The 27,859-nt window shown below is 37.6% G+C and overlaps 1 protein-coding gene across 6 annotated transcripts in view; it reads right to left on the bottom strand.

Annotated features, from left to right (window-relative positions):
* Positions 1 to 27,638, bottom strand: part of LOC132121500 (protein phosphatase 1B-like) — a 45,168-nt gene extending 17,530 nt beyond the window's left edge. For 3 of the 6 annotated variants that reach the window (XM_059530971.1, XM_059530970.1, XM_059530969.1), the window contains exon 1: positions 27,219 to 27,583. The gene's annotated coding sequence lies outside the window, so the exon portion shown is untranslated. Of the gene's footprint in view, positions 1 to 10,085; positions 10,223 to 27,218 lie in introns of those variants that run through there. The other 3 variants (XM_059530967.1, XM_059530966.1, XM_059530968.1) reach the window with 3 other exon arrangements.
* Positions 27,639 to 27,859: the final 221 nt, after the last annotated feature.

Below are 27,859 nucleotides of genomic sequence, written 5' to 3'. Positions count from 1 at the left end.
TTAAGCTGCTTTGGGCAAACCTCACCCATAAGACCATTACATGACTCCAGGAATAGCCACTGAAATGTATTACAAGCCCAAATAAGCCATTAGACAAATGGAACTGGAGCCGCCTCATAAGCTATGCAATCATCGCCTGGGACCTTGACCTAGCAAAGCCAGTATGCTACTGACCAGCAGTAAGTCAAGGTTTGCCAGCCGATATTACAATCAGGTCAAATTAGAGTTGCTCTCATTCTCTAAACGTGTCCCTCTTCACAGGTCTGTTTATCTGTTGTGAGAATGAAAACTAGTAGCGGTCAGCAGGGCTGAGATCCAGTAAAAGTTCCAGCATTCAGAGGATCACAGGCTCATCCAAACCAGAGCATGTGGCCCATCGGGGATTGAAGCTACCCAAAAGGGTGGTGTTCACAACCAGCTTTTGTGCTCTCTACTCCACACACGACAGGCATGGAAGGCATGTGACCAAAAAAGGCGGTTGGGAGCTGAAGAGTGTGTTAGTGCGTGTGGTTGGATGAGGGCACAGGTTGTTGTGCAGTGTCATGGCTCAGCTGGCCAGACTTGGCCGGTCCTCCCCCTCTGAGTATGACTATTTATATCCTTTCAAAACCGAGATTGGGTTACTTGCTGTTGAAAGTATTGGGCAGGGGCGAAGTGCTGCATCCTTATGGCTGTCTTTCATGCAGGGCTTCATCCCAACAGACCTAAAGAAGAGAGGGTTGAAACCGGACCGGAGTTTAGATTTATCCTTTCACCACAAACTAAGAGGCAAAATTAAACATGTATGTCTGGTACAACTTACTGAAATAAATTATTTTCAGTCGAGATGTAATTCAAATGTAAATGTTCTATATATATATATATATATATTAGGGATGTGCACGGATAGTCGAACATTCGAATATTCGTTCTGCTCTAATTATTCGATAAATAAAAATGATATTTGAATTTCGCAAAAAAAAAAAAAAAAAAGTTCACAAAACCCAATTTGGTCACTTTCTGTGATTCTCCACGGCATATTTGAAGGTGTATGCAAGCAAAAAAATAATTAATGAATGATTAAGGGGCCATTCACATATCGCGCTTAAGGCGTGGAAAAGGCTATGCGCGCCGCTTTCTCCTTCTTTCCAAAGCGATTGGGCAGAAGCGCTCCTGAGGCGACGAGTTCTCTCCATGAAGACGCGGAAATTTCAGCAAAGGATAAATGGATTTGCAGCACAAAAAAATCGCTTTCAGTAGCTCTGCTACTAAATTTATTTCAAAATGGCAATCCATATACAGCTATGATCAGCTGTTCCTTCATCTTGGCTGAGCTTTCAACGTTGTTACGGGAAAGGATGAAGCTGAATGTTTAATTCTTTTCACATGACCTGCGGTGCGCTTGCGGCATTCTGAAAGTAGAGATGTTTTTAACTCGATGCGGTGCGGACGCGCCTGGAAAAAACGGGACCGCGTCGCACCGCGAGCGCATCGCGACCGCGTCGCTTCCATTATGAGCGCGCATACCGCGCGCCTACATTGGAAATAACGAACTTGAGCATGCAAAAGACGCGATATGTGAACGCCCCCTAAAAGAACTGCGGTCTTCTAGTACTTCAAATATGCCGTGGAGAATCACAGAAAGTGATCCAAGAACATTGTTGCGGCATCTCTCAAGCAACGAATAAACACCGCTAACTTGGAGAACGCAGTGAAAACTCCTCTTCTCGCGTCTGCCCTAGACCCTCGGCACAAACATCTCAGGTTTCTCGATGAAAACATGAGAGAAGAAAGAAAAAAAAGAACATTTTCCTTGATGCGAGTGGTGCGGATGCAGCCGCCGTCACCAACGATGAAGAGGATGCAATGCCCACTCGTCGGAAAAGGCTGAGCCAGTTCTCCAGCGATGATTACAGAGAGTCCAGCCGAGACGAGTGGGAACAGTTCTTGCTGGAGCCATGTATTCCACCAGATGAGGATCCCATTCAGTGGTGAAACGAAAACACGAAGCGCTTCACAAAACTTATTCGCTTAGCACACCGTTATTTTTGAGTCCCGCCAACGTCTGTGCCATCAGAGCGCCTTTTCTCCGTGGCCGGCCTTATTGTTAACAGACTAAGGAGCCGACTTTCCCCCAATCATGTTTACATGCCCGTATTTCTTAACAAGAACATTTGAAACAATAGAAAAAAAAAGCAAAAAAGATTTGCTGACAGTTTAAAAGTTAAGTGTAAGCTACATTCTGTACAATAGCCTAATTGCTGCAGGATGGTTTACGTTTTTTTCTTTGTTCACTTTTTTTTTTTTGCTTTTAATCTGTACTTTTGTTTGTTTGCACGCATTGTTAAAGTTTTTCAGCTACAAAACACGATGTGTAATGTTCAAGCTTATTGTAAGCTTGTTCAAAATGACGAAAACGGATGTTGCTGAAAAATAACGTCTGACTCATTAAACTTAATTTAAATAAACGAATATTCGAATATTCGTTTTCTGTGAGCTCAAATATTCGAATGTGATATTTGTGGAAAACGCCCATCCCTAATATATATATATATATATATATGTGTGTGTGTGTGTGTGTGTGTGTGTCTCTCTCTCTCTCATATATATATATATATATATATATATTACACAGTACAGACCAAAAGTTTGGACACACCTTCTCATCAAAGAGTTTTCTTTATTTTCATGACTATGAAAATTGTAGTCACACTGAAGGCATCAAGGGCTATTTGACCAAGAAGGAGAGTGATGGGGTGCTGCGCCAAATGACCTGGCCTCCACAGTCACCGGACCTGAACCCAATCGAGATGGTTTAGGGGTGAGCTGGACCGCAGACAGAAGGCAAAAGGGCCAACAAGTGCTAAGCATCTCTCGGGGAACTCCTTCAAGACTGTTGGAAGACCATTTCAGGTGACTACCTCTTGAAGCTCATCATGAGAATGCCAAGAGTGTGCAAAGCAGTAATCAAAGCAAAAGGTGGCTACTTTGAAGAACCTAGAATATGACATATTTTCAGTTGTTTCACACTTTTTTTGTTATGTATATAATTCCATATATAATTCCACATGTGTTAATTCATAGTTTTGATGCCTTCAGTGTAAATCTACAATTTTCATAGTCATGAAAATAAAGAAAACTCTTTGAATGAGAAGGTGTGTCCAAACCTTTGGTCCGTACTGTATATATGACACCCACACATAGGGCTGGGGAGTAATGTAATACATGTAACAGCGTTACGTCTTAAAAAAAAACTAAATACCGGTAAAACCGAACAGTGAAATTAATCAAATAAAATTAGTTAAATGCACTCAAATTAAATGAGCTTTCATTATTATTTAATTTAAATAAGTTCAGTAAACTAAAAATTTTGTTGTTGTAAAGTGAACTTAAAATGATTGTGTTTTCTAGTTCCCAGCATGCTTTGCATCAGAAAACAAGGAAAATAAATGTAGAAATTAAGTGTTATTTTGTGTGTTTTTACACAAGATTAACAGAGGTACATAAGTTAGTACTTAAATGTTGTATTATGTTAGAATTTACAAAGTTTTCTGTTATGTTGGTTTTGTAGTGTTACCGTTGTGGAAAGAGTAGAGCCTGTGGTTAGGTTGAGGATGGACAGCAAAAGACTAAATTTGAGTGTATTTCCCACATTATAGGCGTTGAAAAATAGAGAAAATTTTGAGTGAATTACTCTAAGTTGAGAAATATCAATATTTATAAGATAACAGATAATTTAAGGCAACTGGAAATGTTATTTTTACTTATGAAAACTTAAAACATTTAAAAACATCACTTAAATATTTTTGTGTTATCGGTTACGAAATATTTTTTAGTTCTGTGAACTTATTAGGGTTTACAGTGTATGAGTAACTGTATTTCATTATAATTACATTTTAAATAAGGGGTAATCAGATTAAAGTTACATCTGAAAAGTATATTTTAGACTACCAAAGTGATTACTTTTTATTTGTAATTTCTTAATTTTATATTTGAGTAAACATTTTGGGGATTTTAACCAATACGGCAACTGATTCTCCATTAAAATAACAACAACAAAAAAAACTGCGTGCAGCCGCCTGTTCATTTCGCAACTACTAGTGAGCGTGCATATATGCTCATCATCAGGACACAAAAGTTCTCCTAGAAGTCACACTTTGCATTCAGTTAACAGATCCATATGAATCACGCATTAAATAAAAGTGTATAAAGTCAAACGATAGCTTTATGTGCTTTACAGATGAACTTGAAGTCTTTATTTATTTGAAATGATCAATATCATCATTGGCTCGGTAATGCAAGTTCATGATCTGATTTGTGAACAGATTATTCTTTTGTTTAACGAAACCAGTGTGCAAACTAATGGTTCACAAACTGGATCGATCTTTGGTGCAGGGCTCGCAAAATTGCTAGCCCAACGTCCCAGGGCTATTGTGTTTTCCAGTCGGGCTCCAAAATGTATTGCCTCCCTGCAAGACGGGCTATCTTGAATAGAGATTGACAGTTATTTTGTGTTTCTTCCATTTGCTAATAAATCACACCAACTGCTGTCACCTCATCTTGTAGCCCATTCCAGCCTTGTGGAGGTCTACAATCTTGTCCCTGACATCCTTGGACAGCTCTTTGAGGAGATGACGACAGCCTTCACGCGGCCTCCTCCGTGAGTAGCAAGAAATGGTTCAAGACCAGCTTGCGAAACTAATGTCGCCAACCAGTCATCATCTAGCTGGCAGACCGAGGTGCAAGAGACCGAAGGGACATGGTGCATCCATGTCAGGACGAGTGACCATCCCGACCATCGAGTACCAAGGTCTGTCGGTGTTCCAACTTAATGTAGAGGGCCTTACCACCGCCAAAATGGAAGTCATCTACCATCTCGCTGACTCCCACAAAGTAGCAGCCGTCCTCCTCCAGGAGACACACCATGACAGTGATAACATCCTCAAACTGCCCGGTTTCCAGCTTTCTGGGTCTACCCACAGCAAACAGCATGGACTTGCAACCTTTGTAAGGAACAACCTTAGTTGGACAGCCACTGGCCAATCTCCACCAGGCTCGAGTATCGAATGGCTGTCCACTAAGGTGCAGACCACAACGGTTGTCAATGTCTACAAGCCCCCACCATCAATGCTGACCATGACATCACTTCCACCGGCACCTGCACCCGCCATCTATGCAGGGGACTTTAACTGCAAACACATAGACTGGGGTTACAGTCATACTACACCAAATGGAGAGACATTAAGCCAATGGGCCTCCAGTGCCAATGGGTTGCTACTGTTCGACCCCAAAGAACCTCCAAGCTTCTTTTCAGCACGCTGGAACACCCACACCAACCCGGACTTGGCTTTCGCTGTGTGGCACACGGCTCAAAAGCCAGAGAGACGTGTCCTGGATAGGTTCCCCCGCTCACACCACCGACCGTCCATCATAAAGGTCCCATCCCTGGTGCAGCCAGTTGCAGGGAAACCCGTCAGGAGATGGAACTTTCGTAAGGCAAATTGGCAGTCATTCACTGAGGAGACAGAAAAGACATCATCCTGTCTCCCAGACAACGCCGACGCTGGGTATGCAGCCTACTGCAGAGTACTCCTTGGGGCAGCAAGGAAAACCATCCCCCGTGGCTTTAACACAAACTACATGCCGGGCTGGGATGGAGAGTGCAGCCACCTCCTGCATGTCCACCAGCAGGCAAGCTCCAGGGAGGAAGTGGAAGAATCTGCAACGGTACTTCTGCAGAAGCTAGATGCCACCCGAAGGTCAAGGTGGACAATAATTAGTCTTGCCACCACCACTATATATTTCTCGGACAACGTATACAAGCTGGATCTTCTTCAGTTTTTGCCTTGATACCATGGGTTACACCAACAACACTCCCATGGACAATGTCTAGACACTGGTCATAGAGCTCATTGTAGCAGTGCATCTGGTGTTGAAATAGATTTGTTTCGCAAAGTTCAAACGCACTCTGTTTGCAGTGCGTGTACACTATGTGTATGCAGTACAGAAGCAGCAGCGAGAGCGCAGTAGTAGCGTGAAAGCACATTAATATAATGTGTGAGCGCTAGGGGTGTAACGGTACGCAAAAAAACTGCAGGTTGTTTATTACTATACACTTAAAAAATACTTTTTAATAAAATATATAAAATAAAAAAAGAAGAAGAAATAAAATACTGCTGCAGTTCTCCACTAAATAAAATACTCTCAGTCTCAAACCAATATCATATAATAAAATATAATGAAAAATATAAATAAATGACTATGATTACAGTGCAGCATTACCAATCCCAGCTTGTAGGCCTGCTTCACCAGAATCGTGCCTGACGCGGCTCTGACACGGCGCTGGCGCGCTGCTGCTGCTGTAGGTGACAGGGAGACCGCCGACAGACCAGGCTCTTGTCTTCATGACAACAATATCTACACTTCATGTTGAGCATAAATATAAAGCCTACTGATAAAGGACACCGTCAACAGTATTGATGGCAAAATAGACTATGTTTGACAGGTGCAATATTTGAAAATCGATAATTATTAATTTATTTTTTAAATTACATTTATAGCTGAATTTGTCAACCTATAGACTTTCAAACATCAAAGTGTCATGAATTAATATGTATTTGTGTACAACATGACATATAAACATATTTTACTATTCTATTTTGCCTGGAAACGCTTCCAATACGCTTGCGTGTCGCGTGAAAAATAGGCGTCGGTTCTATTTCTAGCATACACGCGTTTTCAGCGCGTCTCACGCAGGCAGTCTGCAAGCTCTAACCTGTTAACATGGGAGCCGAATTCAAAACGGACACGCTACACAGCTGAGACGCTTGCGCCACGCATCCAGTGTGTTGCCGGCCTTATTAGAATCAGCTGCAGGGCGGGATTTGCACTGAACGCGGAGACTTCTGCCACTTAATATGTTCGTTTGGAAACACGAAAATGTACTTATGTTCCACGCACAAAATATTGCATTCCGTCATTCGGTACACACGTGCACCGTACCGAAAAGCCCTGTACTGAAACAGTCCGGTACGAATACACATACCATTACACCCCTAGTGAGCACGAATTATAAATATATAATATACATATGCTCGTGGACAGACTTTAAAGATTTAGAGAAAGTATTTCATTCCTAGAACGAAATTGCAACGAAGGTTGGTGTCGACAACACAGAGTTATGCAAAAAGCGCCGCAGAGAAACATCCGAGACAAGTTTTCCAAAGCCATGAAAATAATAAAAGGAAAGAGTAAAGATATAAAGTAGCAAGTACCAAATACATGGGTTTCAAATACATTTTACAACAAACTGCTGCTGCTGCTGTTGTTGTTGTTGTTCTTTCAATAAGCAAATTTAAAGGGTATACAGTAAATAAAATGCCAAACGAACATACAATAATAAACCTTTGTTTTTATCAAAAGTAAATCATGACGCCACAAAATATATTAAAAAAAGCATACTTTATCCGGAAAAAAAGAACACACTAATAAAATTTAATTAAACTGACCAATATTTTTTTCCACATCATAGAAAAGTTCTCAGACTATAAGCCAATCACACACACACACTTTTATTTTTTTACCATTTTTACCATTACTGCAAAGCAAAATATTTTTAAGGATGGCCCAACAAGAAGCCACAGTATCAATTGTAAACAAATTAACGATACTGCTAATGTACACAAAGCTGACAGCTTTACTTGTTGCAGTTTGTTCAAGTTGCGCACACTTTGCACATCTCTGCTCTCTCGTGCTGCACATCTAGAGCTGCTTTTATCAGGTGTTTCGTCAATGCTGCTAATCAGCAGGCTGATTTTCCAATAAAATTTAGATGCGCATCGACTAAACATAACAAAAGATGTGATCGCAACACAATCAGAAAAAAAAATCATTACATGCAAATTTTTAAATCATAACAGAGATTTCTATAAGTAGCCAGTGGCCACCTCAGCAAAAACTTGACTCACAAATTAATATTTTTAGTGGCAAATGCGGCTGTTTTAGTTGCAGTCTGAAGCCAATTACTACTACTACTAAAATAAAACAAACATGATTTAAGGAATAAGACAAGATTTCTTCCAGGTTTTAAAGTAAATCCCCTTTGTTTGCCAAAAAATAAAGTTTGTTTAAATTTCAATAATTAAATTAATGAAATTAGTATTTTATGCCTTCATTTGATTAACAGAAATTTCTGAGGAAAAGAAAAATCATAAGGCTATGTTAAGAATTTTTTTTTAATATAAATTAAGTTGTTTTATGCATTTAAATAATTAGACATGCTAACACACAGAATTTGGTAACAAACAAAAAAAAGTTTCATGCTTTTAATTAATTTGGCCAAGATGATGATGGTGGCCGTGCGCTCTCATATGAAAGTGAAAGTTGTGACATTTGCCAAGGTAGCCCATACTTGGAGTTGGTGCTCTGCATTTAACCCATCCAAGTGCACACACACACACAGCAGTGAGAAGTGAACACACCATAAACACACACTCAGAGAAGTGGGCAGCTATATCCAGCACCTGGGGAGCAACTCGGGGTTCAGTGCCTTGCTCAAGGGCACTTCAGCCATGGCTACTGAGGGTGGAAGAGAGCACTGTTCATTCATTCCCTCCCACTTACAACTCCTGCCAGCACCGAGACTCAAACCTGCAACCTTCTGGTTACAAGTCCAACTCTCTAACCATTAGGCCACAGCTGCCCCATGTGGATCTTTGAGCGTGTGCTTTGGGTGTGAGCTCACAGAAAGAGGTCTCACAGAGAATTCCCAAGTACTGAATTTAGCACTAGAATGTTTAAAATTGTAAGACTCAAAAGCATGTGCAAATGATACATTCTGTCATCTGTCCCAAGTGTCTTTCACGCTAAAAATATGTGCAGCAATAAGCCCTGCTAAAGCACTTAAATTAATGATTGGAAATGTCCAATCTGGACTTCTGTATGCCATGTTGTACAGAAGTTCTAGCCACTTTATGTTCCCTTTACCAAAAAAACACTTAATTTTGACTACACTATATGTAATTATGGGCAGATTATGTATTAAAGTCAGTTACATCTACGTTTTGTTCTCAAGTCATGAACCGGTTCTGACAGAGGTTCACAGATAGCCTACAAGAACGCTTCGAGAACAAAGAGATGTTCTTATGATTAGAGTGCTACAGAGCACCCCAGATCATACAGTTTCAGGGTACTCCCTTAGCTAAAGGAAGATGTGTTGAATCGCCAAGGCACAAAAACAAAAGAAGAGCAACAAGGCCCGGTATGGAGAGAGCTATATCTGTCCAGTTAGCCTCAGCTGAGTAAACACAGAGCTTGGAGAATGACAACCAACCCCTCTTCTATCATTGACACCATATGTGGCCTCTGCTTTTCTAGAGGCAGGATGAAAGATGCAACGTTGGGTTCCTCTCCCTATGCACACGTCAAGTGCAGAAGAGCATCACATTTACTGTACAAATTATCTACCCCCCTCACAGACACACTGTAACACCCACACCACTATCACAGTTGGAACCGCAAACTCTCGCCATCTTTCCCCTCGAAACTGTTGTCACTGGCCAGTCATTTGTATCAAAACCACATGACGAAACTTGAAGCACAAACATACATACTGAACAAACGGAGCCAAAATACATTGTATCACTGTAAGAGGGAAGTGGATTCTGGCAGGCTTACACAACCACTGTGGGTGTGAGCTAACAGTCAGCTCGCTAAAAGGTCTAAAAGGTCTGTGAGAGGAGAATGAGAGAAAACCGAGGGCAAAAAATGAAGGGAAAATTCAAAATGAACAATTAAATTTCACATTTTTTGGTGAATGAAAAAAAAGTATACAGTATACAAAAAAAATACAACAAAAAAAATTATTGTACAAGAAGTATACAAATAATCAATACTGTGTCACAATGATGTTACAGCAAGGCAAGACGTATTATAGTAGGTGCTGGAGACATTCGAGCTAAAGTTCAATGCAACTATGTACCTATGACTCAAAAACATTCAAGGCATGACTTTTTTTGTCCCAAAATGACAATAAGGAAAAAGCTCATTTTTGTTTTTCAATTGTATATTCACTACATGTACTATTCATTTTTATAGTTTTCACTCACCTCAATATTGTTAGTCTCACGTAGAAAGATTTCTGACTACTGGCATAAGCCAAGCTCACATTCACTCCTAGAAATTGCGCAGAAGCCAATCAGATTTGTAGCGTAGAGTTCTTGCCATTTTTGTGTGCAATATACATCAGACGATCTGTAGGCGTGATGGCTGAGGGTTAGACTACAGTAAAATCAGAAACAGAAACTTAGCAGCAGTGCAATAGATTAAACAATGCAACGCTTCTTTAAAACAGCTTTCTCAGTCTTTGACTTCACTAAAATGGCTTTGATATTGGCCACACAAACTGGTAAGAGAGCCAAAGCAAGTTGGTGTAGTGGCAGCACAAACTGAATGGTCTATTGGGATACAAACTGATTTTGTGATGTGACCAAATACTGCAGGTAAGACCACTAAGCTGTTTAAGTTCAAAACACAACATCCACAAATTCCCTCAAAACTGCACCTTATGAATCTTTCAAATACACTTGCAGCAGACGCTCATTTCCTTCTCGCCACAATGGTGATGCTCAAGCACGCAAAGGAGAAGTTCCTCTGTGAACTAAATGGTTTGCTGGGGGGAAAGAAAGCAGCATGAACAAAAGGCAGACAATTTTGTGCTGTTAAAAGAAGAAAGAGAAACGGTTTTACGATAGATGAGACCATTTAAAGGGTTAGTTCATCCCAAAATTTTAATTAAGCCCTAAATTACTCACCCTGAAGAATATGGATATGCGCAACGCTGACCTTATATAGGGCCCTATGAAATCAGTTTTATTTCTTCCCAAATTCCATTTTATTTTTTTCCATTTAAATTTTTCTGGATTCCTTTTTTTTCGGTTTTAATTTTTCTCAACTCCTTTTTAATGGTTAAATTCAATTGTATTAATCAAAAAGCATGTCCAATTAATTAAAATCATAAAACTTATACAGTTTCACATCAATTTATTAAAAGTAAAAAAAAAAATTACATGTTTAGGGCCCTATGAAATGTTGTATTTTTTCTTCACCATATGTTTTATTGTTACCTAATTCTGTGTTTTAGCATGTGTACTTATTTAAATGCATAAAAACTTAATTTGTAAAAATATTTCTTAAAATAGCCTTATGAAATGTTTTTTCCCCTCTGAAATTCTGTTTTGTATTTACATTTTTCTGGTTATCAAATGAAGGCATAAAACATTCATTTAATATATCTTTTAATTATTGAAAATTAAGCAAACTTTATTTTTTGGTACACAAAGGGGATTTACTATTAAAAATAAAACAAGGAAGAAATGTTTTGTGATTATTCCTTAAAAAAATATATGTTTGTTTCCTTTTAGTAGAAGTAGTAGTGGGCTATGTACATTCTGCTGAACAATAGGCTAGTAATAGATTTCTGGCAAATACTTTTATTTTGATGGGTTACCGTACCTTTACAGTTCTGTGTATGTGATAGTACAGTCTATGATGTGATATGATGGTAGTTTTACTGAAATCAAACGTTCAGATGCTCATGAAGTGACTCTCAGTGCAGTTCTGGAGATGTTTTTCATGTGTTCACGTCCTCATTTAGTGAGAGGAAAGACGCAGAAATGACCGCGAGCGTCATGTGCGCTTCCGTGTGTGTAATGAAGCTGCGCTTCTGCGCCATTCATTAACACAAACATGCAGGATTCATGTTTAAATAGATTTTTCCGGCGTAATATTTACAGATATTAGTCCACATCGCGATTTGAAGTAAGTGCAATGACCTACTTTTGATTAATTAATTCAAAATTTGAAAAATTCCTTGACATTCCGCGTTAAACTGTAAATTCCGTTTTTATGACTGGATTGCAGAAAACGCGGACGGAATTGCGCATCTCAGAAATCATAGGGCCCTACTTATGTCATTCCATCGGAACTGCTTCTGTTTTACATCAGTGAGCGCAAGCTAGAGTAAAGTGATTACATTTTGAATATGGATATTTTTCTTACAAAAACGCATCGATTCGCGTTTTTTTATTTACTTTTTATTAATTGAAAGAATATAGTCTTAAACACCCTTTGATTTTTTTTTCTTCATTATTATTTTACTTTCTTTTATGTAAAGCACTTTGAATTACCATTGAGTATGAAATGTGCTATATAAATAAACTTGCCTTGCCTTAATTTTCATTTTTGGGTTAACTAAACCAATAAGATCCTCATAAATGAGTCAGTAAGACATCATCACAAGATATTCCAAAACCAGTAGTGCTTCCTTTCTGTTAGAGCACAGATGACCAGATACTGGCTTCAAGTAATGACAAAAGTGTAAAGACAATACTTCATCTAAATATTTTTACTGCTGTCAAGGAACTGAAATAGTCAAAAATGGAGTACAAATAATCAGGGAAATTTTACAATACTACATACAATTACACCTAGTAATTTTAAGAAGGATCAAAGGGATTTTTGTTTGAGATTCTAATGAAAATGAAAAATCATTTTTGTGCGAATATACAGTAAATAACAGAAAACAGTATTTGCCAACATAAATTTTTATGCACAAAATATGCTAGAGAGACATACGTGCATATTTTTTGGTTATTTGGGCAAATTTCACATGGACAACAAACTATCTGAAAGAGAAAAAAAGCTCATCAACCCCTATTAGGGCTGGATCGATCGATCTTAAATCCCAAGAATCGATTAGTCAAGCCTGTTTTCAGTTAAAGGGGTCATATGAAAAAAAAACACATTATTGTGTGTAATGAAATGTGTTTGTGGTTTAAGTTTCAAAAGTTTAAACTTAAACCAAAATGTGTGTGTGTGTATATATGTGTGTAAAGACCTCTAACACTAGCTTGCTCTATTCTTTTTTTATTCTATCGGTTTTCTTTTTATTATATTATTTAGAAGCCCATGCTACGTGTACGGTTTAAGCTAACTGAGACTTGTTATTGCACTTATATATCATTGCTCTTTTTGTTGTTTTTGATTGCTTCAACTGTCCTCATTTGTAAGTCGCTTTGGATAAAAGCGTCTGCTAAATGAATAAATGTAAATGTAAGTTGGGTGGTGTTGGATACAGCACAGTGGATAAGACACATGCCTTTGGTGTGAGAGACCCGGGTTCGAATCCACTGTGAGACACCAATGTGTCCCTGAGCAAGACACTTAACCCCTAGTTGCTCCAGAGGTGTGGGACCTCTGACATATATAGCAATTGTAAGTCTCTTTGGATAAAAGCATCAGCTAAATGAATAAAAACACTTTTCCACATACTGTACATTATTGTTTCTCCTCTATGTCCCACCTTTCTGTGAAACGCATCGTTTTTTACTAAGCTCATTGGTCTGAAAAGCGAGGTGTGCTCTGACTGCCCAGCTATCCAGTGTAGGGCTGTAGCTATCGAATATTTTAGTAATCCAGTATTCTACCAAAAATTCCATCGATTAATCAGATAAAATGTGTTTTTGCTTAATTAAAGTGCAATATTAATTGTGCAAGAGAAAATAAGACTCCTGGGTCTCTTAAAATTAACAACTAAGTTTCCTTTTTTAGAATTTTTTATTTTTTAAATGCATATAATGCAATGCATATGTCAGAAATAAACATTTAATTATTACCCATTGTTTCTCTGTCTGTACTTGTACTGTGAACAATGACAAAGTTGACAGATGAATTAAGTGCATTTAAGTGCCATTCAGTTGGGGTTTTAAATAAAGCATTTTCTGAGATGCACATTAAACACATAAAACATTCATTTAATTTATCTTTTAATTATTGAAAATTAACAACTTTTTGGTAAACAAAGGGGATTTATTATTAAAAATAAAACATGGAAGAAATGTTGTGCGATTAAAAAAGGTTTTTTTTTTTTTTTTTTAGTAGTAGTAGGGTATGTACATTCTGCTGAACAATAGTCTTTAACCAGACTTTTATTTTGACGGGTTGGCGTACCTTTACAGTTCTGTGTGTGTGATGTGATGCTAGTTTTACTCAAATCAAACTGTCAAATGCTCATGAAGTGACGGTCAGTGCAGTTCTGGAGATGTTGCTCATTTGTTCAATTCCTTATCAGACAGCAGATGCTGAAATTACCGCGAGCGTCACGCGCGCTTCAGACTGTGTGATAAAGGAAGTCGCGCTTCTGCTCCATTCATTAACAGAGACACGCAGAACATGCAGGATTCATATTTAAATAGACTGTTCCAGCTTAATATTTACAGATATTAGTCCATATCGTGATTTGATTTAAGTGCAATGACCTATTTTTGATTAATTAATTCAAAATTTGGCAAATTTCGGACGCAGCGTTTGTGTTTCCTTCCACTTTGTGGGTGACGCAAATGCATTGTCACATTAAAAAAATAATTGCGAAAGAACCTGATGTGAAATTTAAAATAAATTAAAAGAGGCTTCGAGGCAAAGGAATATTTTTTTAACGAGTTACTCGAGGAATCGTTTCAGCCCTAATCCAGTGCCAGAGACAATTTATAATAGACTTGCCACTCCCTCAATCCTCAATACAACTATATAAAGGAAAACACGTAATGGCAAAGATGGCGGTTGTATGCACATGTCCTGCCCCTCCCGCTGGAAAGCCAATCATCTGCTTTTAACAGTCCACTGTTCCACTGACTCATGCGCACAGTTGAGGTTTTGCGACAGCGGAGACGATTTGGTGACAGCGAGATGTGGTGTGTGCAAGATCAGATGGAATTCAAATGGAATTCCTGTGGGGAAAAAAGCATTTTAAAACTTATTTTGGGGCAAAGTCATCAAACTTTTTCAGACATTTTTATCATATTTTACTGCTGTTTCTATACATGCAGTTTTTATGTCCCGGTCCCGACTTTGCCAGTGCATTGTGATTGGTCGAATACCTCAAGCGTGTGACTGAAATGTTACAACCCTCACCATACTGTGATGCCATGTCGCGGTCAGAACACCGGCGCTACAAGACAATACCAATAAAATCCATTACAAACAAGCCATTTGTTGCATCCAGTGGGGACATAATTACGGATTATAATGACTTATACTGTCTTTTTACGCGTTGCATCGCGAAGCATAAACATAAAACAATGTCTGCATTCGTGAAAATGACAAACAAGTGCTACTCTACACTGCTTAAAACTCACAGTTGAATCATCAGTGGAAATCATTTAATTATGTAACCTAAAGGCACTTTAGCCAGCACAGCCAGCATTGTAGTCTTCTCTCCCAGGATCACGAAACAGTCCTCCAAAAAATGTGCTACACACATCTGAATATTTGGGTTGAACTGTTTTGGAACAGTGCTGTAAATACAACTTAACCACTGATTTCTATTCATTTCCTCTTTTGGAAGACCAAACAAAGTGTTTTAGCTTTCACAATGAATCACACAGGGTCTCCACAACATGGAGGCAGCAACAATTCTACAGCGAGAATGTTACGCCTTCTTTCTTTGCGTGAACATTTGGACAGTTTTATATGCAAATCTTATGACGTAGACAGGGGCATGTTTAAACGAGACATTTTGGGGGGTGTCGACAAGTTTTAAACTTTATAAAGGATATCTCTTAGAATTTGAGACTTTAGTCTTTGCAACTTTAGAGATCTTATCTGATCACAATCACTTATCTGATCACTTATCTGATCACAAACAGCTTGTAACACTTCAAAGAGAAAGGAAAACTTGAAATCACATCATATGACCCCTTTAATGAACAGAACATTGTAGCGCACATTCCATCCAAAAAATAAAATAAATTCACAATAAGCTTTTTTTACTTTTGTTATGAAACAAACTACCTTACCAAAATCTGTATCCTGCACAACCGCAGAAATATGTCAGTATAACAGTATGTAAACCATGTCAAATAATGTCACGTTCACCTAATAAACAACCTTATTCTGTGACCATAAACTCTTTAGTCACTCTAGAGGAGCATTTTGCTAAATATATACACACCATTTAACATAGGCCTATTCATCAGTGTTTCATTTGTTTGACCAAATCTGTCAATTTGACAGCCACCATTTATATGTTTAGATTTTAAAAAACGGAGTAGAAAGAAATAATTATGTAATTTTAACTATTATAATAAAAACAGTGTAATTTAAGCATTTGTATATAAATCAGTTAATTTGAACCTTTAATAGCCCTTTTATTGTAATGTTATACCAACTGCTGTATATTTTACAGAATTAGTTTTTTTTTTTTTTTGGCATGTATTTTAAGTGATATACATCCAAAATTAAGTGATATTGAATTAAACCGGATTCCTTTTTTCTTTTTTTACATTTTCATAATGCGGTCTAATTTTATATTAGGAGCAAAACAATGAGAATATATAGTGAACATTCAGTATATCACCCAACCATAATCTATTACTGCTGCATGGTTGTAAATTTCAAGCAAATCCATAATGGAGGTGAAAACAGATCTACTGTAATTAATATATATATATATATATATATATATATATATATATTAATATATATATATATATATATATATATATATATATATATATATATATATATATTAATAATGAAATAGTTCACACTCCAGGCCTCCAAAAAAAAAAAAAAAAATTTTTATTAAGGAGCCATTGTCTCCTATAATTAAAAAAAATAAACCTGTTATAGAAATTAATTTATGTTTTTTGGTGAGACAGAATAAACATGTTATTTTTCATTTTTTTACATTTCAATCATACTGTCATGCGTTTAGGTCTCATCGTCATTATCAGCATTTTGATCCTTCTTGTCTACTAAATGTCTTTTCCAACTTGAAATACAGAGTCACAAAGAATTGTTCATTATCTGTACCAATATCATGGACCATAAGCATCACTTGGCCAGTTTGGGCTCCTCCTCAACATCCTGTAAATGTTGTCATACACTTAAAAATAAAGTTGCTTCATGATGCCATAGAATCTGAATGAAATCTGAAAAACCTTTACGTTTCACAAAAGGTTTTTTATGGTAAAAGAAGGTTCTTCGGATTATAAAAAGTTGAGAAAGAGATGGTTCTTTAACCCTCTGGAGTCGTTTAACGCGTTATGAGCCATTTTCTTCATAACCCCCGAAAATAACTTAAATTACACTTTCAGTTTTGATCATACAGATAAGAGCAATACATAAAGCGAATCTGTAAAGGGTCTACTTTTTTGTATACAGACATAATAACAAAACTTTGTGCATTTATGAAATAAAGATAACAAACACGGTGTGCTGTCTGCAGCCTTTGTCTGCGCTGATCTTCATTTACAAACACGTCATTAAAATGAACTATAACTCAGTGAACACTCAACGAAGAGACATAAGACATATCTATAGAAAGCTTGACATTTACTTTTAAACTAAACAAGTGCTGCCGAAAACAAATATTCTGATAAAGTAATCCATATGAAAACAACGCAATGTCTGTTTTTCACGTCTCCCTTCGTTATATTCTAATGTGACCACGCCCCCGCGCTGAACGCGCTATTCAAATTCTAATGTTTCACTGAAGTGTGCGGCTTGAATATGCCCACACAACAGAAGACAACGCAGCGAGACCGTTCAAGTTCTTTTATTTTACTGTTTGCTTCAAGTTGAGAGGAATAAGACATAATTCACCCCAAAACGATGTGATTTGGACCTCAGGATTTGGATTTCCTCAGAAAAAAAAAAGAATGAAGTGCTTTATTCAGCAGAGATCATAAACATGAGTAAGTCTCATATACATATATATATATATATATATATATATATATATATATATATATATATATACACACATACACGCACACACTCACCTAAAGGATTATTAGGAACACCTGTTCAATTTCTCAATGCAATTATCTATTCAACCAATCCCATGGCAGTTGCTTCAATGCATTAGGGGTGTGGTCCTGGTCAAGACAATCTACTGAACTCCAAACTGAATGTCAGAATGGGAAAGAAAGGTGATTTAAGCAATTTTGAGCGTGGCATGGTTGTTGGTGCCAGACGGGCCGGTCTGAGTATTTCACAATCTGCTCAGTTACTGGGATTTTCACGCACAACCATTTCTAGGGTTTACAAAGAACGGTGTGAAAAGGGAAAAACATCCAGTATGCGGCAGTCCTGTGGGCGAAAATGCCACAACACGCACAACCTTGAGGCGGATGGGCTACAACAGCAGAAGACCCGACCGAGAACCACTCTTCTCCACTACAAATAGGAAAAAGAGGCTACAATTTGCACGAGCTCACCAAAATTGGACCGTTGACGACTGGAAAAATGTTGCCTGGTCTGATGAGTCTCGATTTCTGTTGAGACATTCAGATGGTAGAGTCAGAAAAGCGCTCGGGCAGAAGCGCTCCTGAGGCGACGCGTTCTCTCCATGAAGACGCGGAAATTTCAGCAAAGGATAAATGGATTTGCAGCACAAAAAAAAAAATCGCTTTCAGTAGCTCTGCTACTAAATTTATTTCAAAATGGCAATCCATATACAGCTATGATCAGCTGTTCCTTCATCTTGGCTGAGCTTTCAACGTTGTTACGGGAAAGGATGAAGCTGAATGTTTAGTTCTTGTCACATGACCTGCGGTGCGCTTGCAGCATTCTGAAAGTTGAGATGTTTTTAACTCGATGCTGTTCGGACGCGCCTACATTGGAAATAACGAACTTGAGCATGCAAAAGACGCGATATGTGAACGCCCCCTAAAAGAACTGCGGTCTTCTAGTACTTCAAATATGCCGTGGAGAATCACAGAAAGTGATCCAAGAACATTGTTGCAGCATCTCTCGAGCAACGAATAAACACCGCTAACTTGGAGAATGCAGTGAAAACTCCTCCTCGCGTCTGCCCTAGACCCTCGGCACAAACATCTCAGGTTTCTCGATGAAAACATGAGAAGTAAGAAAAAAAACCTTTTTTGAACATTATGAGAATATTTTCTTTGATGCGAGTGGTGCGGATGCAGCCGCTGTCACCAACGATGAAGAAGATGCAATGCCCACTCGTCCGAAAAGGCTGAGCCAGTTCTTCAGCGATGATTACAGAGAGTCCAGCCGAGACGAGTGGGAACAGTTCTTGCTGGAGCCATGTATTCCACCAGATGAGGATCCCATTCAGTGGTGAAACGAAAACACGAAGCGCTTCACAAAACGTATTCGCTTACGTCTGTGTCGTCAGAGCGCGTTATCTCCGCGGCCGGCCTTATTGTTAACAGACTAAGGAGCCGACTTTCCCCCAATCATGTTTACATGCCTGTATTTCTTAACAAGAACATTTGAAACAATAGAAAAAAAAAGTTTAAAAGTTAAGTGTACAATAGCCTAATTGCTGCAGGCTGCTTTACGTTTTTTCTTTGTTTACTTTTTTTTTTGCTTTTAATCTGTACTTTTGTTTGCACGCATTGTTAAAGGTTTTCAGCTACAAAACACGATGTGTACTGTTCAAGCTTATTGTAAGCTTGTTCAAAATGACGAAAACAAATGTTGCTGAAAAATAACGTCTGAATCATTAAACTTAATTTAAATAAACGAATATTCGAATATTCATTTTTTGTGAGCTCAAATATTCAAATGTGATATTTGTGGAAAACACCCATCCCTATTTCTGACCATGTCCATCCCTTTATGACCACGATGTACCCGTCCTCTGATGGCTACTTCCAGCAGGATAATGCACCATGTTACAAAGCTCGAATCATTTCAAATTGGTTTCTTGAACAGGACAATGAGTTCACTGTACTAAAATGGCCCCCACAGTCACCAGATCTCAACCCAATAGAGCATCTTTGGGATGTGGTGGAACGGGAGCATCGTGCCCTGGATGTGCATCCCACAAATCTCCATCAACTGCAAGATGCTATCCTATTTATATCTGCCAACATTTCTAAAGAATGCTTTCAGCACCTTGTTGAATCAATGCCATGTAGAATTAAGGCAGTTCTAAAGGGGAAAGGGGGTCAAACACAATGTTAGTAAGGTGTTCCTAATAATCCTTTAGGTAAGTGCATATATACACACAAACAACCATGTACTAGTTTTCACATAACGTGTAAACATTTTACTAGTTAGACTTTTTCCAAAATATAATTCCTGACTAAATGTATAATCAAGTGAAACATTATGAAGTTCAATAACAATATACATTACTATACCAATCAAAATGGAATGTATTTTTGTGTGTTTGTTGGATTGTTGTTGTGGTATTTCATGTTGCATTACCATGAAAAGAGAATAAATAAAATGAAACGCTTGATGTAAATAATATAAATGTAACAAATAAATGTAACTGTAACAAATGTAACAAACAATGCTGTTCTTTCAATTTATCCACTGAAAAAAAACATTCTCAGCTCTTTTCAACATTAATAATAAATAATAACAACAACAACATTTTTTTTTTTTTTTAGAAAATCAGATTGTTAGAAGGATTTCTGAAGGATTGTGTAACTGGACTAATGATGCAAAAAAAATCAGCGTTGAAAGTCAGCTCAAAAAGTGGATATTAAATTATGTTGTGGGATAATTAAACATTCTAAATAAACTACAAACATAAAATTATATACATTTATTTTGTCCTCACATTTTCTTGTAACTCTTCCCCTCTTCAGTGACAAACCTGACAGAACGGCTCATTATGCAGCTCATTATACAGGCCTTTGTCTTCTCAGGTGTAAATCACAATGATATTCATGATAGTTGACGCCTACTCTCATATGACTTTTACAAACAAAAAGTGTCTTAGAAAATTTAAATCAATATATTGTTTTCTGTGAGTGAGTAAACAAGATGATTTTCACATAATTTAGAAAGAAAAATTCTAGGCTACAAGCTCCAGTTCTCAAAAGTCCTGGGAACCAATGTTCTTGTATGTGTTTTATGGCCTTATTCAAGTGATTTAACATTTTTAGTCTTTCACGAACCACGCATAACATTTTTTTGTTCTCAAAAAAACAATCATCAACAGTGCTCACATATTATTATAGCCCAGTTTGTGCTGATTACAGTGAGATTAGACTTAAGCCATTTAGATATTTATAAGAAACTGAAAAAAGCACAAATGTCAGGGCATGACAAAACTTCTCCAGGCCCCAAAAATACACTTAGACTCCAGAGGGTTAAAAGAACCTTTGACTGAATGGTCAAGCACCTTTATTTTTAAAAGTGTATGTCTTTCACACTTTCAGTGTTTTTCTTAATTAGTAAAATGGAATTTTATAGGATGAGTTGAAACATGTAGACAGTTTAAAGTAAAAATATGAAAATACAATAGCGCATAATTATAGAAAAATTCAGCTCTTTGTAGTTATTTTTCTAGGTTCTGGACACCGAATGGTTATTCTGAAGTAAATGTATATTACGTTGCAATGTTTACAAGCTTTACACGTTTTCCACAGTTTGAAACACTAAATAAGCTTTTACACAAGACATTTCAGTAAGTTGTACTGTAGGATCTCTTATAAAACAGCCTTCCTTTTGATGTTAACTCATGTTCATTATGCACTATAGAAGTAAAGAAAACAATCAAATGGGTCACTTGCTGCTTGAACTGAGGTGCTAAAGGGATCCCGTCTTTTAAGAGCAACCAAAAACGGTATTTATTCTTTGCATTTCGTTATGAATTTTGAATAATTTTAAAGCGGATACTTTGTTTACTAAAACGTAACAAATAAAGCTGTTTGCGATTATTGGACAGCAAGTGCGCTTCAAATAATGAAGTTCACGCATTAACAGAACACCGCAAAAACCTAAGATCTTGTTAAGAAGAAGCCATATTAGTGATGATTATAAACTAGAATTGTTATTGATATTGCCAATATCCACACAGCTAACAGCTTTACCTGTTGTAGTTTGAGTTGTGCACGAAATAGACGTTGCTTTTCTGCACTTTCACTTACGTCTCCGCCATGTCAATCTCTCTCACGCTGCACAACTGAACTGAGCTGCATTTAGCAGGTGTGTGTCAGCGCTGCTACGCATCAAGAGAGGAGGACTTTTTGAAACTCTTTTTTTCCAATAAAACTGATGCACATTGTCTCAGTTAATACTTGAACATAGCAAATGATGCAATCGCAAAACAATCAGAAAAAGGCATTACATGCAGATTTTTAAGTTATAACATGTAAATACATAGGGCTACTCACCAGTGGCGACCTCAGCAAAAACTTCTCACAATTTAATATTTTTGGTTGCAAAAAAGAAAACGCCAATTAGAATTGAAATGACATGAGTGTGAGCAAATGTTTTATGAGGAGTTTTTATTTTTGACTGAACTATCCGTGATGTATACATCTACAAAGAGATGCCAAGGGAATGTGAGGAGACAGTAACTCATGAAACTTCTGAATCAAGATCTAATGAAAACGGTCCATTCAGCTGGCATCAGTCAGTCAAACCTGCTTTTACAGCACTAAACAATCCACTTATATACAACCTACTTAAGACAAAACAGAACTGCTACTTTGAAATAAAAATATTATCAACTGGGATATACACTGTAGTAGCACGGTTATGAAATTAAACAAACTGCATGAGAAATTATTATTGATTTCAAAATGGTTAGACTACTTAACATCCATTAGTGAATTGTTCAAGGTGCTTGAAACATGCTTTTTATAGCTACCTGACCTATTGCTTTTACTGATCCACTTATAAAGCCAACTCAGAAATATTCCACAAACTCTGGCGATCAAAACACAACAGGCAGATTCCCATTAAGATTAAAAGCAATGGACCTACTAGTCATCTGAAATAGAACCAGCAACGATGAAGTTTTTACCCCGAAGCTGTAACATAAGGACACTGTGAAAAATATATTTTTTAATATATTAAATAATAAAAGAATAGCCAAATTTCTATTTCATTATATTCTAAAAGGGAATTTATTAATGTGACAGCAAAGCTGAATTTTCAGCTGTCAATTTACCAGTTTCAGTGACACATGATGCTTAGAAATCATTTAATATGCTGATGGTGCTCAAGAAGGATTGTGTGATATTTTGAAAGCTTTAAAAAAAACAGCATCTTTTGAGCCATTATGGTTAGTTTTGATCACTTAAAAAATAATAACTGACTCTAAACTTTTGAAGGGTAGTCTATGTTGCATGCATTTTTTAAGCCAGGCCTTACTAAAGCTCCTCTTTACGTCAGACATTCAGCATAAACATGCGTGCACACCCTCTCACACACCCACACACAGGGAAGTGGTCAAGAAAGAGTTAATCCTGAGTCATTCTGAACACCACCCTGCCAAACCCATAAAACATACAAATACTCTGAGTATAGGAAACGTTGTCCATGTATTCACGCTGTTGTGGTCCTCACGCACCACCTATTCAGGCCTCTTGACATTAGTCTGTGAGATGGAGAGCTGGTTCAGCGCTGACAACATGATGACAGCGAGAAGAGGGTGATCCACAAAACCTGATTGTGACCCATCACGAAGCAGAAAACGAAGACGGAATCTCAAAATCCAGTCATGAAAATGAAACTTACATTTTAATATGGACAGTCATGGAATTTGTCAAAGTTAGCATAAATTAATCAAATCAAATCTCCATATGGACCAGTATCTGTAAATGTTAAGCTGCAAAAGTTGTTTGAAATATGAATCAGTGTTCTGCACGTCTCTGTGTGAATTAATGAATGACAGAGACGTGCGGGTTTGTTTACTACATAGACTGAAGCGCATGACGCTTGCATTAATTTCAGCATCTGAGCTTCAGAGTTCTCTCTCCATCAAGCGATCTGAACTTTTCAGTTCATCTCAATGGACGCACAGCGCACCTGTATTTGATGCTCTGTAAACTCTTTGTGAAGGCGCACGACTCACCGTTGCTTTACTGATAGCGCTGTTTCTCACACATGCAAAGAGAGAGAGAGCGAGAGTCTTACCACGCTGAATCGACACGCTATATGTAAACTATTCTTTGTTGTCTTCTCCTGTCAAAATAATGGAGTCCATTTAGAATTATTCATATTCATTTTCGTACAAGCAGAAGACATACCGGTTTCTCCGGTAGTGGGCGGAGCTAATGCGCAAATGCCAATTTCATTGGCTGGCGCTGAATAGTACCGTCCCGGTTTTGATTTCAGCAAATCAGTTCGACCTAACGCAGACACCGTGATTAATATTCATGAACCCAGCAGCTCATCAATTCATAGTGCATTGTATATACATTAGTATAATAGTAGAATTAGTAGTAGTATTATCTTTTAATAATAATTAATATGATCTATTACTATTTTTTTTACAGAAACCCTCAATGACCAGAAATATCTTAAGCATCACCACCAGTCTTAAGTTCAGTTAAAATGACAAATATGCATTCATTAGGCCTAAAAGTTAATTTTTACATAAAAGGCATTGTGCTAGAAATATTACTATTATTTAGTAAAATGTATGTGATACTGCTGCTACTGTTGAATTTTTTTTATAAAACTTTATTTTTTAAAGAAATTAATCACAATATTTCTTCCATGTTTTAATTTTAATAGCAAATCCCCTTTATTTACCAAAAATAAAATGTGTTTAAATTTCATAAATTAAGAGACAAATTAAATTTGGGTGAAACTTGTTTACAGTTTTTCATAATTATATAACTTGTAGAAAAACTTTAAACACAATTGTAAATAAGTATAAAGAATGGCATTGGTTTTATTTTTAGTGCTAAAATTTTTTTTTTAATTAGCATATTTTTGTGTTTTGCTTTGGTACCGAAATTGGTACCGAGAACCGTGGATTTTCACTGGTATCGGTATCGAATACTGAAATTTTGGTACCATGACAACACTAATTACATTTATATAGCGCTTTTCTAGGCACTCAAAGCACTCTACATTGTCAGGGGGTATCTCCTCATCCACCACCAGTGTGCAGCATCCACCTGGATGATGTGACGGCAGCCATATTGCGCAAGAACACCCACCACACACCAGCTTACTGGTGGAGAGGAGACAGAGTGATGAAGCCAATCAGCAGATATGGGGATTGTTAGGAGGCCATGATGGTCAGAGGCCAATGGGCGAATTTGGCCAGGATGCCGAGGTCACACCTCTACTCTTTTCGAAAGACATCCTGGGATTTTTACTGACCACAGAGAGTCAGGACCTCGGTTTAACGTCTCATCCGAAGGACGATGCCAGTGACTGTCATCATGATGATGCATATTTAAATGCCATTTTAAAATTATCTACATAATAGCCTCAATCCAACCATCATGAGGACAACACTTAAAAGGTGTATACAACAATTCTTAGCTGTTAAATATATTTTTCCATGACTTTTGTCTTCTGTAATGTAATGACACCAACCAATATGAAGTCAAACACACATCCAAACCCGTATGACTTCGTTTCTGTTTACAGAAAACAAAAGACGATATTTTAAAGAACTATTTTGGTCCATACAATGAAAGTCAATGGGGTGCAAAACAACACCAGACTTATCGTATGGACACAAACAGTTATTCAAAATATCTTCTTTTGTGTTCCACAGAAGTCAGTCATACAGGTTTGTAAAAAAAGTGTAAGTAAATGACAGAATTTTAATTTTCACATTAACTAACTTGCACAAGCGTTCAGCTTCAGTGGCCAAAACATTTTCCCACAGTACAAGCCATTCCATTGCCATCACAAGAGATCTGCATGGCAGTCTTGTGCTTCAGTTTCTGCCAATACTTCTGTGCCGGTCACAAATCTGGACGGACTTTAAGGAAGCCACTGAGCAAACAAAGGGGTCCCCTCATCTGTTTTTCTTACACCGTCAATCCTCCAACCTCCCCACTCATGCAAATCCATCCTTCAGCAATCAGCATCAATCCAACAACTGCAAACTCAGCACTATTTGAACGGCAGCTGGGTCAAAGTTTCGCACAGTGTTCAATCATGATAAAGAAAGAGTTAACTGCTGTCGTTATTTGGTCATGACTACAGTCTACAGTCGTACAGATCGGTTAACAAATGATGACCAAAGCACTTTATCTACAGTTAAAATCAGACATCTAATCTCTCTGCAGATGAACACAGTGCCAAAGTTTGAGTTACTCTAACATTAAACTGTCACTTTTTATCAATTTACTGCATGCTTGTTCAATAAAAGCATTGTTTAAGAATAAATAAAAAAATCTGACCCCAAAATTGAACATTAGTGTATCTGAGAACACAATCTGAAGTCATAAAGTTATCTCTAATGCCAAGTCAATTCTTAGATCGCTTAAAAAAAAAAAAAAAAAAAAAAAAAAAAAACGCTGTCTATATGAAACATCACTTGCAAAAGAAACTAGATGCCACTGCAGTAATATATAAAAAGTGAAATTAAGATTTGACAACCTCGTAGCCAGAAATTAGTCCGACACTTCTACAAACTGTATCAGAGGTAAAGTGAACATGAATATGCACTAAAAAAAATCAGGTAATGAAAGAACATAAGACATGAACTTCTCGGCCACCATTCATCTTTTTAAGCCAGATATATAATGTCAAAGTATTACACATTATGAAGGACTCCAAATTTATACTCCCCATCAATTCCATTTTTTGCTAATCCTAAAGTCAGCAGTCATTTTACAGTTACGTATTAATCACATTTTGTTGCATTAAAGCAAAACAATTAGCTGCACAAAAAAAAAGAAATCAATATAAATTAGGAGGCCTTGCAAGACATCAGATGATAAAACGACACAATTTCAGCATGAATCGCAGGCCTTACTTGCAAACACCCAAAGAGGCAAAAGCAACCAACTGTGGTAAGCATAAAACCAAGGGTAAAAATGTAAGGCAGCACAATGTATGGTAAAAGAACAAATGGAGCGTTAAAAGAGAGTGAGAAAAGCTTTAACCATGTCAGAGAATCAGAAGGAGAGCTGACAGGACCCGAGGTGATTACATAATGCAATGAATTCGTACTAACAGTGAGCACGAGCCGATGGGATTATTTTTGACGCGCGCTTGTTTGTCTGTCGCTGCTACCGGACAAACAAAAGCGTTAAACCTCGGAATTTACAGACAATAACAACAACAAATGTGTTTTGTTGTATCCCAACGGAAAGTGGTCGTTAATGTCAGTCTAGTATCGTTATAGCCGCTCTTGTGTGTCTGCTCGCTCGTTACACAACAAGCCTCGTACTTAGCAATGAAATCACGCGCAGGCTCGCGCTGGTTAGCTTAGCACGAGCTCTCGTCGAACAAACCCGAGGCCCACACGTCCCCATACTCACATTTCCAGATATACTGCGGATGTCAGCGTTCGTTCCCACTTCGGTCTCTTGGTTGCGGATATTTTCGGAGCCGATATGCGTGTCGCTTTCTTTAAAAACAAACAATCAGGGTGACTTCACGTGAGACGCGATCATTCCGTTTACGGCGATTCTCTGCTTTGATAGCGTGAATTTTTGCGCATGGTTGACGCCAACCAATGTCCTTGAACAAATATGTCGATTTACTGACTAAATATGTCTAAATTTCGTATCAGTATGGGATCATGGTGTGGGATAAATCATTACATAGATCCGAATAGTCAGCTTCTGTAGGGAGGCCGAGATATCCTTCGGTTCAGAGACTTGTGCGTCTTGGTGGAGGGGAGGGATAGTCTCTTCAAGTGGCTCGATGATTGGCCAAAGCTCCACAAGGCGTGTTTGCTAATTGGATTATTTTGCTGACAGCTAAACCTACAGATGGCCAATCCCACGATTTGATTGGCTTTCGTCTTGTCATTTACCGTCAAGACTCTTGAACAGTAGTTATATTACGTGCAAAACTAAGTTTGTCATGCTGAGAGTCACTGTTGGGGCGACGTGTTTTTAATTAACTTTACAGTAATAAGCCAACATTAGCTTAGTGATATAACGCTTGGTTAGTA

The sequence above is a fragment of the Carassius carassius genome, chromosome 39, assembly GCF_963082965.1.
Source record: "Carassius carassius chromosome 39, fCarCar2.1, whole genome shotgun sequence".
NCBI lineage: Eukaryota > Metazoa > Chordata > Actinopteri > Cypriniformes > Cyprinidae > Carassius > Carassius carassius.
This window is presented reverse-complemented; position numbering and strand designations above follow the sequence as displayed.